Genomic DNA, 15,202 nt, shown 5'->3' with positions numbered 1-15,202 from the left:
TATTGGCCATGGCCCCCACTTCCAACCCCAGGGCCTTTGCATGTGTCCCTTCTGCTCAAACACCTTTCCCTCCTCTCATCTCTTGGTGCGATCACATCTCAGTTGTCACTTGCTCACAGAAGCTTTCTCTAAACTCCGTGACCAAGTTAAATACCCCATGAAAACCCTCCTAATGCCACCCACCTCTCATATGTAACACTGATCACAATTCAATTTTACACTTATTCTTGTGGTCATTCGATCAATGCTTATTCCTCCTCTGGTCTGTCCAACTCTGAAAGGCATGGGATCATGTCTGTTCCATTTATCAATACGGTTCCCGGGCTTAGCACAACTAGTTGCAAAATCAAACCAAACTAGTCATTTAACACTTTTGAGTAAATGAAGCAACGGGTCCCTTACTTATGGCACTTTGAGTGTAGATGTCGTAGGTGCCTGTGTGTGTGATGTGTGTGTTCGAGTGTGTGAGTGGGGGAGAGCAATAACAAAGAGGTCAGCTTAGGAGCTGCAGGTCAGGGGAGATGGACCCACCCTCTCCAGCTGTCCTTACCCCTCCCTGTCCCCTCCACTCCCCACCCTGCACTGTCCAGCACTCCCAGCAGCCTCTCTCCGTCCTTAGTGGCTGGAGGAAGATGCTGGTCTCCAGCTGCCTCTGCTCGGCTGCCCTTGTGCAGTTGTCTGCCAGTTGTGCGCGCCGATTACTATGAATGCCACCATCTGGTACGCCACGTGGACATCATAATCTTTTCTTAATTACATTAGCAGCACAATCAGTTACTGCATTACAAGGCCGGCGATGAGCTTTTAAATCTTGGTGGAAATCATAAATAATTGCACTAAGTACCAGGCGCCAGATGTGTGTGCCAACTTTGGTTGCACTAGATAAATAGTAACCTTACAAGAGTGTTAGACAGCAGGCGGTCCGGCCGGCCACCAGGCCACACCACACCTGCGGCCCTGCTGCAGGAAGGCCCCCACCGACCGTGCACCTGAATGGACGCAGGAGAAGGGCTCAGAGGTGCTGTGTGTGTGTGTGAGTGTGGGGGGGTGCCAAGCAGAGAGAGGCATTCCCAGAGCCAGAGAGGGCGCAGGAGGAATGTGGAGAAAGACAAAGGGAAAACAAGGTGGGTGGACGGGAAGGGAGAGAGAATGGGAGACAAGAAGGAGGGAGGAGAGGAGGAGGAAAGAGAGATGAGTGGAGAGACAACAGAGGCCCAGAGAGAGAAAGAGAGAGAGAAAGACACTCAGAGACAAAAAGAGACACACAGAGAGACACAGAAGAATGGCTGAGACCCACAGAGTGTGACAGAGACAGAGATAAACAGAGTGTGAGTAAAAAGTCCCAGATGAGCAAGGAGGCTGAGAGGACAAAGGGCAGGCCGTGTTTCTGCTCACCTTTCACTCTTGGCCGGCAGCTGGGAGGGCTCTCAGGCACCAACTCAGCTCTTAGGGCAGCTGACATATGGTCAGAGGGTAGATGAGGTTATTGCCAGGCCTGGGGGCTTCCAGCAGGATGCTCAAGGCTCTGGGAGGAAACTCCCCTTCCTTCCTTCCCTCCCTCTTTCTGAAAACTCCTGCATCTATGAAGGAGGAAGTGGGCCATAGAGGATCCAGAGGAAGCAGTTCTGGCTTGTGCAGAGGTAGCTACTAGAGTTAGATAAGAGAAGGCCTCAGGATTGGGGAGATCTGTCCAAGGAGGTGACTTTTAAGTTGAGATATGTATGATAAGTCACAGCCAAGTGAAGAGCAGGTGATAGAAGGACAGAGTGTTCCAGGAGAGGGGAAAGAGCCATGTGCAAAGCTCCAGTGGCAGGAAGGAACTTAACATGTTTAAGAATCAGAGAGAGAGGGGCGCCTGGGTGGCTCAGTCATTAAACGTCTGCCTTTGGCTCAGGTCATGATCCCAGGGTCCTGGGATGGAGCCCCACATCGGGCTCCCTGCTCGGCAGGAAGCCTGCTTCTCCCTCTCCCACTCCCCCTGCTTGTGTTCCTTCTCTCACTGTGTCTATGTCTGTCAAATAAATAAATAAAATCTTTAAAAAAATTTTTTTTAATTAAAAAAAAAAAGAATCAGAGAGAGGAGCGCTTGGGTGGCTCAGTTAAATGTGCAACTCTTGGTTTTGGCTCAGATCATGATCTCAGAGTCCTGGGATCGAGTCCTGCATTGGCTCCACACTTAGCGAGGAGTCTACTTGAGGATTCTCTCTCTCCCTCTTCCTCTGCCCCTCCCCCCACTTGCTCATGTGTGCTCTCTCTCTCACTCTCTCTCTAAAATAAATAAATCTTAAAAAAAAAAACTATATATCTAAAAAAAAAGAATCAGAGAGAGAACAGATATGGCTCAAGCAAAGAAAACAATGGAGAAAGTTAGGGAACTTTAGGTAAAATGGATGGTCGAAGATGTGTTTCTACTCGCTCCTGAAATCTTACCAAAATGGGCTTTAATGGAATTTAAAGATGTATAAACCCACCAGATAAAGAGAACAGGAGAGGAAACAAAAGCAGATGGAGATATTAACTAAATTTTGGAACCTAGGAAAATGGATGATGGCAACAGACTTGCAGAGCAGGGAAAGCTGAAATCTGAGCCTGCAGGAAGAGAAGCCAACTAGGAGCAAACCAATTGGCCCCAGGGACCTGCAAAAGGCTCAGGGATGGAGGCTAGGTACTTCCGAAGGGGGCTGGGAGGGAGTAACACAAGAAGCAAGGTTCAAACTTCAGTTGGCCAGGGGACCAACCACACCTCCCACCACAGCTAAAGATACGAAGTTTACCTTCCAAGAGGTTGGCCAGAGGCTCTGGACTTGAAGCATTAGCTAAGCAAAGAGTGAGGCCCACACTAAAACTAGCACCCCTGTCCTCTCCTGGTGCTCACAGGATGCCGGCAGATGGGCTTAGAGCTGTCTCCATGCCTCCTTCTCCCTCCAGGCCAGGCAAATGGAAAATTTCTTTTCTGGGAAAACTGCCTGGCACAAGTAAAGAGGTCTACAGAGACCACCAAGGGCCCTCCAGTGAAATAGCCAGTGTCTGTCAGATCACCCTGGGGTGAACCCCACCCACGTACGCAGAGCTTCCAGTCAGGTCCGTACACGATACTGTGAAATATGAATGACAGCCAATTATCACCAGATATTTGTAGAATACTCTAGAATGAAGACAGAGACCAGAGATTTAGGAAAATAGGAAAAGGCAAGGAGGAGGAAAGAGAGACAATACAGGGAGCCGGGAAACACTTGAATAAGCCTCTATAAATAATATCCTCTGAAAGATAAGACACTGTAGCCATAAAAGGAGATGAGAATGTTATCTATGCATGTTTCAAGGGAATGTTGAGAGAAGATGGAAAGGCTGGAAGGTAAAGTTAAGAGAACCCAGAAGTTAGAATAAAAAAGAATAATTTTTTTAAATAGAAAGTAAAATATGAGAAAATTTAGGCATATTATTATGAAATTCTAGAACACCAAGAATAAAGAGAGAGCCTAGAAACTTCCAGAAATGAAGAAAGTTGTACACAAGGAACTGGGAACCAGAACGGTACGGAATTTCCAAAAAGCAACTCGGGAAGCTAGAAGATGCGGAGCAAAGACTTGAAATGATAAGGGGAAATAATTTCCAGCCAAAAATTCTGAGTCTCAGTTATCAATTAACTGTGAAAGAAGAATAAATACATTTTTAGACATGCAAGATTTAAAAATATATATCAGCACCTTTGAATTCCTTTTCAGGATGCTAAGAAATATGCTACAGTTAAGTGAGGGAGAAAACCAAGAAAGAGAAAAGCATGGAATATGGGAAATGAGAAAGGCAAAGGGAAAACCTGGAATGACGGGAAGGAAATGTGCTAAGATGACAGTCGTATGCCAGGGAGGCCTTGAGAAAAATCACCCTGGAGCATCACAGGAATATGCAAGGCCACAGGAAAACTGTGTCCAGTAGAGAAAAAAAAATATGATAGATTACGTGATAAGTTTGACCATAATATAGGGAGGGGTATTTTAGTTCATTGGCAAGTTTGAGGCAGAGGTGGTCAAGAATCAGAAAACCAGGCAAATATAAAAAAACAAATGAATTATTAACTCTGGGAAAAACAAAAGCTGTACAGGAAAAGAATGTATTAATAGTACATTACATGGCTCAGCTGTTACCAATCTTTGCATAGCCCTAACTATATAAATATTGAGTATTCAATTAACAAAAGCTGTGATGTAATCATGTTGGAAGGATGAGAAGGGAAGTGTATGATGTGATGTAAAAGAACTAAATCTTCATCTGATTCTCCCTAGAAAGTCAATAGATTTTTCTTAAAAAATGTGGAACTAGCCGCATAAACGTTGCCTTGAAATACAAAGGCAAATAGCAGAAGAGATCACTAAAAGCTGAAAGTTGCTGTCCCATGGAAGGGGAAACTGAGGATGTAGCAGAAACCCCTGTTTTTTGTTAGAAACCTTATGCTGCTATTTGACTGGGAAAACTGGAAAGATCCCTCAAACAACCTATCCACTTGAGGTGCTCCTGCCCAGGCTTACCTTACCTCTAAATGAGATAGGTTTTGCTTTTGCCTTAAAAGAAAAGGGGGGGGGGGCTGTAGTCAGACAATGTGGGTTTGAATCCCATCTTTACCACTTACACTTGTGGGAAAACTGCCTCACTCCTCTGAGTCCCGCTTTACTGGATGAAAATGTGACGAGACTCCACTCCCACAGGGCTGGTGTGGGCAGCCAGTGACATGGACTGCACAGAGCTACAAGAAATGTGCCAAGAGAAACCCATCACCCCACTCCTGGTGTTTCCACAAAGATGGGGCTCCACCGGTGTAACAACCCCACCCTTGGCCCATCCACTCACTTCTCCCTGCAGACAGAAGTTTGCTCCAGAAGTGAGTTCGGGGTGAGGAACAGGGTGTAGCTCGGCCCTTCCCCGCCCTGTTCTCAGCGCCAGCTGTCCATGGGAAGCCCCCATTCTGGACATCTCCTCCAAGCCTTAAATGTGCAGGTACAGACTTGATCCTCACGGAGAAGAAGGCTCCACTGGGGGCAGGGGGGAGGCCTGCTCATTCAGGGGAGGGTTACTATATGATGCACCGGGCTTACACCTATTGGGCTAGGAGTGGAATTTGGGGAGCAAATTAATATTTGAGGGCTGAGGGTTTTGGTGAGGTTTGCCATCAGGTTGTTTCCACTGGCGAGTTGCTGCTTTTATATAGGCATGGGCCTCAGCAAAAGTGGGTTGTGCGGGTCCATCCAGGCCTCAGGGGAAGGGCTGCTATAGCTCAACCCGGAATACACAGTGCACACTTTGGCGTGGGCCACGCAGGTGGCTCTCAGATGTCAGCAGCTGTGGGGCCTCAGCGGACAGGAAGAGCAGAGGGGATGTTTTAATTAGAGGGAAAAGAAAGCACTTTATCCATGTACTGTATTAGTTTCTTATTGCTGTTCTAATAAACTAATACAAACTTAGTGGCTTAAGACAACACGAATCTACTGTCTTACAGTCCTGGAGGTCACAAGTCCAAAATGGGTTTCACTGGGTCAAAATCGAGGTTTGGGGAGAGGTGAACTACCTCTGGAGGCTCCAGGAAGAATCTGTTTCCTTGCCTTTTCCAGCTTCTAGAAGCCCTCTGCACTCCCTGGCTCATGAGCCCCTCCTCCATCTTCAAAGCCAGCAGCCTAGCATCTTCCAACCTCTCTCTCTTTCTGCTTCTGTTATTACATCAACTTTTCTTCACCCTGAACTTCCTGCCTCCTTCTTATAGGGAATCTTGGGATTACATTTAGACCTCACTGGGATAATCTAGTCTGATCTTCCCATTTCAAGATCCTTTACTTAATACATCAGCATATCCCTTTTACCATGTAAGGTGACATAGTCACAGCTCTGGAGACTAAGACATGCACATCTTGGGAGGCGTTATGCACCTACAATGTTAACCTTTTAGACATTAAGACATTACTGTTGTTTTCGTAACATTTATACTATGCTCAAGTTCATGAATGCTACACAATGTACACATGTGAGCCTCCACCTTTATACTCGTAGTATGAGAGTTGGGTAGACAGCGTGGTAGGCAGCCAAAATTCCATTGTCTTATGGTACATTCAGGGCCAAGGGAAGCTGTGCATTTATGTGGCTTGCCCATAGGCTCTTATGGGTCACACTCCCCACCATGTGGTCTAAAGTTGGCTCTGGGATAATCATACCCTTGGATTTTAGAGATCCAAATTGAGACTTCACTCTCAGGAGAACAGCATATTTTATTAATGTACAAATGAAAAGGAAAAGGGAATCTGTAACAAAGAGATGTGCTGTCTTCTTAGGTTTATAGAGAAATAACTCAATAAAATGATTGTAAACCCAAAAACTACAGAGAGGTTAAGAAATCCTGTCCTTGGAGGATTCTGTCTCTAAGATTTAAGTTGTCCAGAAAGTTAAGGTATACAGAAAAAAGTATACTTCAGACCACCAGAGCAGGAGCAGTGGAAAAAAGAAAACAATTAAAAATAGCCCCGGACACCTAGGTGGCTCAGTCGGTTAAGCGTCTGCCTTCGGCTCAGGTCATGAACCCAGGGTCCTGGGATCAAGTCCCGCATCAGGCTCCCTGCTCCACGGGGAGGCTGCTTCTCCCTCTGCCTCTGCCTCTCTCTTTCTCTGTCTCTCATGAATAAATCAATAAAATCTTTAAAAAAAAAATAGCCCCACTGAATAGAGGAAGAGACACACTGAGAACTTTGTAGCAGACTGGACGGCTATGAAATGTCAAATGGGACCTTGAAGGCAGAAGAGACTGATATGAAAGGGAAAAGTAGACCAAGCATTAGAGAAGGGGCCACATCTTAGCTGTTACTATGCCAGAAATGGTGCATGAGGAAATATGCCAAAGACTGGAACGATTCTCCCCAGGGGAACCATATCCAGAGACCCAGTGGGAAATGGCCTCTTTCACGCACACATGCATGTGCACATACATGCACACACGCACACACACATGCACCCCCATGTACATGTGTGCACACAACAAACACATGCACGTGCATATGCACACGAGTGCGCACATGCGCGCACACACAGTGTATCATATCATTGGAGCCACTGGGAACTCTCAACTTAAGACCCCAGAGCATCTAAACCAAGGAGTTACAGAAAATCTGGACAAATCTGAGAGGAAAGAGGAAGAAGATCAGCACAAAATACTAGAAGCTTGTTAGAAATGCAGAATCTCAGGTCTTATCCTAGACCCACTGAATCAGAATCTGCTTTTGATCAGTATCTCCAGGGATCTGTGTGCACATAAATGTCTGAGAAGCACCGCTCTAGAAGGCCTAAGCGGTTCCAAAGCAAGAGGCACTAGCAGTGGGAGCTGGGTGCAGCCCCCAAAACACCTACTCCGAGACACATGGAGGCTGTATCATTCTGTATCATTAGAGAGAGTTCTGTTCAGGAACCACTGGCATTCCAGAAACATGAGGCTCTGCGGAACAATGCTGGAGGGAAAGAAGGTGATCTCAGGCAAAATTTGCCAAGTTGTCAACAGTGGCTGCCTTTGGCAGGAGGGGTAAGTGAAGCAGGAAACTTGAATTTTTGTTTTCTGAACAATCTGAATTTCCTAACTCGTGTGTGTGTGTGTGTGTGTGTGTGTGTGTGTGTGTTTGGGGAATTGGTAAGGATTATGTGGATGGTAAGATTATGGGACATTCTTTAACATTTTCTTTATTAAAAAATCTAATAAATGGTAGCACTTTTTAAAAAGCAATATACAAAGCAAAAGCTATTAGAAATACCAAGATGAATTTGGCAAAATCACAATCTTAATAGGATACCTTAATATTATTGCCTCACTTGGTCAAATCAAGTAGGCAAAAAGAAATAAAAATATGGAAGATATGAATAATTTCATTAATAAGGTTATTGACTAGATATATTTCAAAATCTATAATCTACATACATAGAATACATGATCTTAAACATTCCACATGGTATTTTTAAAAAATGAAACATGTTTCTAGCCCACAAAGGAAATGTTAAGGAAGTTTAAGCCACACGAGGGCAGAGAACATGACTGTCCTGTCACCACTGATTCTCGGTGCCTAGCACGGTGTCTGCCATAATGTCAGTGGCTCAATAAATATTTATCACAGTAAGGCTATATTTTATCACCTAAATGCAATAAAATAAGAAGTCCATGAGGAAAGTATGAGCAAATAAAAAGCTCAAAGCATTTGGAATATGAAAGAAACTCTCTCAAATAATCTTTAAAGTCAATATAGTATCAACTGCAACTCAAGAGTACTTTTCATGGAATTTACAAGCTGATTCTAAAATATGGAAGAGCAAATGTACACAAATTGACCAACTAAACATTAAAGATAATCTATGTTTTTATCTGTAAGATTCATAACTTTGTAAATTAAAATGGTGAGAAATTAAAATGGTGTGACAATGGTACAGGAGAAGACAAATCAATAGGTAATAAAATTGAGTAGAGTTCAGATAATATCCTGTCCCTTGATTTATTAATCTAAATAAGATGCAATAGCAAATGTGCGAGGAAGTTATATACCACTTGACAAATGCCTCCCGTATGAAAAAATAAAAGTAGATCCTTACCTCACACTATCCATAAGGAAAAAGTTCCAATGGATTAAAGTCCTAAAGCAAAACACAAAACAATTGTGTTAGGAGAAATACAGGAGATTGTATGATCAATCTGGGGTATGGGAAGCTTCTTAAATAAAGCACAAAAACCAAAAGCCATAAATGCAAAGTTTAGTAAAGCTGACCACTCTATAAGCCATAATTCTTACAAATCATTAAGAAAAAGACCAACTAGGGGCGCCTGGGTGGCTCAGGTCATGATCCCAGGGTCCTGGGATCAAGCCCTGCGTCGGGTTCCCTGCTCCGTGGGAAGCCTGCTTCTCCCTCTCCCACTCCCCCTGCTTGTGTTCCCTCTCTTGCTGTGTCTCTCTCTGTCAAATAAATACATAAAATCTTAAAAAAAAAAAAAAAAAGACAAAGACAAACTATCTAGATAGGAAATGGACAAAGAATATGAACAGGCATAGAAAAGGAAATTCACATTCACAGAAAAGGAAATGCAAATGGTCAGTAATCATATTGTAAAAGTTGTTTCATTTTACTAGTAATCAGGGGACTAAATGCAAAGTAAAATAAAGGGATAATTTTCAACCACTAGCTCAGCAAATTTTTTTCAAGTTCTAGTATAACAAGGGTTGACAGGATGGGGTAACAGATTTATACATTATGAGAGGAATATAAAATGTCTATGAAAATGTACATAGAATGGCATTCCCACTTTGAAGGGCATTTGGGCAGGATCAAAATGAAAAAACCGCATATTCTGTATCATGACAATACCACATCTTTGCTTCTATCTTACAGAAACACTGGCATGCACTCATTCCTAAGGCAGCTTGTACATAATTTTGACTGCAACATTCCTTTTAATAGCAAAATCTGGAAATAATCTTAGTGTCCAAGCAAAATGTGGTTGAATAAACTATATTAAACCCATACTATGCAATAAACTGCAATAGTGAAAATCAGTTTGATGCATAGATATTGACAGGAAAGATGCTTATTCCTGATAGAAACAAAAAGATATAGAATAGCATATACAATAGGACTCTATAAGTTAAAAAGAAAATCCATAGCAAAACAAACTGTATTTTCTCTAAGTGCATATACATAAATGCCAAAAAATCTGGAGTGTCACTCAATAAGGCAAACTAAAATAATGTGGTGCCCCTTTCTGCTCTCATCTAGAATCTTCCTAGAAAAATACTCCACAAAATTTTCAAAATACGGACCTATTCATTCTCTCTTTCTCTCTCATACACACACACACACGCACGCACACACATAAATACACATAACATGAAAATGCCCAGATGTGAGAAATAAAGAGGGATATTTTCAAAAACTAGAGCTGTAGGTGTACAAACCGAAGTTCACTAGCCCTGAGGTGAGGAGACCAAATATTAAATAGAGAATGAATTTGGAGATGTCTTAAAACAATGTGGAATTATTTTTCTAGACAAAATAACATGCACAGTGTGGGAGGGAGTGGTCATCAGATCCCTAAGCAGGTTAGGAGGAGGGTATGAATACCGATTAACTTCTGACTTTGGTAATTCAAGCATGCATTATAAAAATTTAAGCTTATCATCTGAAAGCAGAGAAATAGATGCTAAAACTTCCAAGCCACTGGAGGAGAAAAAGGAAGGGAGGGAATAAAGAAATCTGATCCATCAAATACAAGGCAGAACATAGGGGCAGGGGGAGAATAAATAAAGAGAAAGCATAGGAAACAGCACAAAATTAGATGGTATAAATATATGTTAGTATTTAAAATAAATATAAGTGGACCAACTCTGCCAATTAAAAGACAAAGATGCTTAGATTGGGGGAGAAAAAAGCGAACAGCTATAGCAGTGTACGATGATGTCTCAGAAAGACTGACAATAAAAGAAAATATTTTATCAGAGAAATTTAATTAAAAAAATAACTTAAAAGGTGGTGTAGCTATATTAACATCTGGCAAAATAGATTTTGAGGAAAAAGCAGATAGAGATAAACAGCGATGTTACATAATGATAGAAAACAATTAAGGGCAAAAAATGTAAGAATCTTGGGGCACCTGGGTGGCTCAGTCAGTTAAGCCTCCAACTCTTGACTTTGGCTCGGGTCATGATCTCAGGGTCATGCCATCGAGTCACGCATTGGGCTCCAAGCTGGGCATGGAGGCTGCTTAAGATTCTCTCTTTCTCCCTCTCTCCACAACCCCGCTTAAAAAAAAAAAAAAAGAGAGAGAGATTTAAGAATCTTAAACTTGTATGCACCTAACAACCTCATAATGTATACAGCCAAACATGACTGGAATTATAAGGAAAAGCAGACACATCCACAATCACAGAGGGAGATTTTTAATGAACTCTCTCTCATATACATGTCAAGCAGATGAAAAATAAAATTAGTAAAGATAAAGACTTGAACCATACAGTTAACAAGCTTGAACTTGTAAATCTGTTTAGCACCCTGTGCTTAAAATTTAGAGATGTATCAATCTTTTGAAGCATCTATGGAACAGTTATAAAAATAACCAGGAACTAGACCAGACTAGTCTTTGAAAACTCCAAGGCATGCAGACCATATACTCTGACAACAAATAAAACTAGAAATAAATTACAAATAGATGGCTAACACACCCCAATTAGGAAATTTAACAAAAATAAAAGTACAATATTTTTAAAAACATGGGAGACAATACTGAAAGAACAAAGTGCTTTAAAAAGATGGAAAATCACTGAGTTAAGCATCCAATTCCAGTAGTTAGCAAAAGAGTAAGTAAACTCAAAGGACAATGATAAAAATGAGAAGAAAACAGAAATCAATTATGTATCAATTAAATTAACAGTAGAGAAGGGGGTGCCTGGGTGGCTCAGTCAGTTAAGTGTTCACCTTTGGCTCAGGTCATGATCCTGGGGTCCTGGGATTGAGCCCCACATCAGGCTCCTGCTCTGCGGGGAGTCTGCTTCTCCCTCTACCTCTCCCTCTGAGTGCTCTCTCTCTCTTTCTTTCTCAAATAAATAAATATTTTTTAAAAATTAACAGTAGAGAAAGTTTAAGTCCCTAAATCAGTTCTTTGCAAAGACTAATAAAATATATGAACTTCTACCATGATTTATCAAGAAAAAAGAGAGAAGGCACAAATAAACAATATTAAGACTGAAAAGCAGGGGGACAAAACTTCGGATATAATAAATCACAGGAGGATACTGCAAAGAAGTTTATAATAATAAATTAAAAATTTGAACAATTTCATGGATAAGTGTTAGTTATACGTGATCCAAGAAGAAAGAAGCAACCTGCGTAGATTTTTAATCACTAATAAATTGGTATCCATATTTTAGTATCCACCCACAGAAACAAAACAGAACAAAATTATCCAGCACCGATGATTTTATAGATAAGTTATCAAAACTTCAAGAATAGAAATCCTTATTCTTTACCACTTGTTTTAGTGAATGGGGAGAAAAAGGGAAAGCTCCTTAACACATTTCACGAAGCAGGGACAACCTTAATACCAAAACAGACAAGGAAGCTACAAGGACTGCATGTTATAAGACAATCTTACTTGTGAACATAGATGGAAAAATCTAAATAAAATATTAAACAAACTGAGCAATGAGTGAAAAATGGAGCGAGACATTTATATCAAGTAGAGATTGAGACATGCACAGATAGTTTAGCATTTAAAAATATTAATGTAATTATCCCAGTAATATATATATATATACATATTTTAATCTTTATTTATTTTTTTAAGTAATCTCTACACCCAATGTGGGGCTCAAACCCACAATCAAGAGTTGCATGCTCCACCGACTGAGCCAAACAGAAGCCCCATAGCCCAGTAATATTTAAAAACAAACAAAAACATATTATCATTTGATGTGATAAAATTGAATGCTTATTTATGAAAAGTTACCTAGGAAACAGAAAGGAGCTTACCTGGCCTCATAAGGGGTATGTACTGGTCAAAGGGCATAAACTTCCAGCTATAAGATGAGTTAAGTTCTGGGACATGTACAGCATGGTGACTATACAATTCGGTATTGTACATATGTAAGTTGCTAAGAGAGTAAATCTTAAATGTTCTCACAACGAACACCACCATCACCACAACAAAAATAGTAATTATGTGAGGTGAGCATGTACTAACTAACCTTATAATGGTAATCATTTTGTAATATATACATGTAGCAAATCATCACATGGTACACCTTAAACGTGCACAATATTATATGTCAATCATATCTCAATAAAGCTCGAAAAAAATAAGGCCAAAAAAAAGAAAAGTTCCAACATACATGATAGTTAGTGCTGAATTGCAAAAAGCATCTCTGTGAAATTCAGAAAGAAGCAAAAAAACATCGCTATCACCACTTGTATTCAATATTAGACAAATACAACTGAGGAGACAAAAGAAAAAAGATAAATGGATTAGAAATGACAGAATTATCATTATTCCCAGATTTAAAAATCATTGCCTACATCTGAAAAAATTCCAGGAAAATCTACCAACACACTATCAGAACAATAGAGTTCCTCAAGCCTGCTAAATACAAATCCCATATATAAAAATGGACTGCATTCCTATACACTAGGAACAGGTAAAAAAATGTAATTCAAAAAGAAGACACCATTGGCAATGACAACATCCGTAAGACCTGTAAGAACTTTGAAGTGAAAATTATAAAACTTCACTGAAGGATATAAAAGGTCTAAATGAATGGATAACTAACTCAGGTTAGGGGATGCAAAGACTCAATATCACAAAGATGGCAATTCTCTCTAAACTGAAGTATAGATTTGCCATTCCAAAACATCAAGAGAGTCCTTCATGGAACTTGATAAGCAGATCCCAAAATACGTATGGAATCATAAAGGGTCAAGAAGAGCTTTTTTTTCAGTGTGTGTGTAAGCTAATGTATTCTACGATATATTCTTCTGCCAGATACGAAGACTTACTATGAAACTAGAGTAGTTAAAATAACGTGGCATTAGTGCCAGGACAAACAACTAGGTCAAGAGAACAGCAAAGAGAGCCTGGAAACCGAGCCGCATGTACACAGGACTAGCACAAATGAATGACAAAAGAATGGACTGTTCAATAAATGATACTATAATAAAGGATAATGGAATGATGGAATTAGAATATTGCCATTTTCCAAGCCCTAACGAAGTCATGGATCTAGGCACAACAATAGTTGTTAATATCCCAAATATGTGATGTTAGACATTAATACACCTGCTGATGGAAATACACAAAATCTTGGATGAAGTATTCTTGCCAAATGTCATACCTGAATGTCATCAGGTCTCTAAACCAACTGTTTATAGGAAACACCAGGACAGAGGAACATGTTGAATGGTACCACCACAAATACACAGTCAGGAAAAATTAGAATGTGGGAATCTGTACAGAACCAACAGTCTGGTTTCTTTAATAAATAAATTTCAAGGGGGAAAAAAAGAGGAAGGAGATATCCATATATTAAAATAGACTTAAGAAAATTCAGTCAACAGCAATACATGGAATTTATTTGGATGCTGATTCAAACCGACTGCAAAAAAGAAAATTATGATATGATTTGTAGAAATCTGTTTATTGGTATAAAGGAATTAATGTTTTTTAGACATAATAATGTTATTGTGTTCAAAAGAGATCTGATCTTTTAAAGATTTCATGCTCAAATACTTAAATATGAAATTTTATGATGTCTGACTTTGCTTTAAAATAATTCAGGGGAGGGAATGATTGGTGCTATGGACGAAACAAGATTGGCCATGAAATGAGCATTCATGGATGATGAATACATGAGGTTTATTATCCTATTTCCTGTATTTCTGTATATGTTTGAAAATTTTTTAAGTAAAATGTTAAAAAGGAGAAAAATAATGCTGGAATTGAGGAAAAGACATATGAGGAAAAGACAAAATAAAATTCCTAATAATTCCTATAAAAATTATACATCAGATAAAAAATTAATTCCAGGTGGACTAAAGACTAATTATAAATTGCAAAAATCTTGAAACTTAGAAATAAATATAGGAACATGTGTTTATGACACTGGAGTGGGAAGGATTTCCTAAGCAAGACAGAAAAAGTGCTAAACCATAAAGGCAAACATTAATAAACTTGAGTACATAAAAATAAAGTATTTGCATACAATAAATGATACTATAAACAAAGTGAAAACAGAGCATAGTCTGGGAGAAACAATCTGCAACAAAATATTAGTGTCCACAATATATAATGAACTTTTACAAATCAATGAGGGGGAAATGGACAAAGGCGATGAACAGGGCCTCTGAAGAGAAAATCTCAATAGTTAAGAAATATGTGAAAAGCTCTGCAACCTCACAGGTAATCAAGAAAATGCAACTAAGTGACAACAAGATACATTTCGTATCCATCCACTGGCAAACTTAAAAAATCAGATGGTACCTAACGATGGGGAGGATGCAAGGAAACAAGCCTCTTACAGAACATGGTGCTGGTGGGAATGTACACTGGTATGATAACATTGGAGATATTCTGATAACACTGGACCCAGACCAGTGCAAGGGGTACAGACCTTGTGATGTAGCAATTCCGCATCCACATATCTACCCTAGATAAATC

The 15,202-nt window shown here is 40.2% G+C and overlaps 1 protein-coding gene across 5 annotated transcripts in view; it reads right to left on the bottom strand.

Annotated features, from left to right (window-relative positions):
* MVB12B (multivesicular body subunit 12B) overlaps window positions 1–15,202 on the bottom strand; it is a 263,743-nt gene that overhangs the window by 229,952 nt on the left and 18,589 nt on the right. For all 5 annotated transcript variants that reach the window (XM_032418694.1, XM_032418695.1, XM_032418693.1 and 2 more), the window contains one exon: window positions 8,602–8,643. The gene's annotated coding sequence lies outside the window, so the exon portion shown is untranslated. The remainder of the gene's footprint in view (window positions 1–8,601; window positions 8,644–15,202) is intronic.

This window comes from Phoca vitulina, unplaced genomic scaffold (assembly GCF_004348235.1).
Source record: "Phoca vitulina isolate PV1807 unplaced genomic scaffold, GSC_HSeal_1.0 scaffold21, whole genome shotgun sequence".
NCBI lineage: Eukaryota > Metazoa > Chordata > Mammalia > Carnivora > Phocidae > Phoca > Phoca vitulina.
The sequence above is the reverse complement of the archived record's forward strand: the minus strand, read 5'-3'. Positions and strand labels throughout refer to the sequence as shown.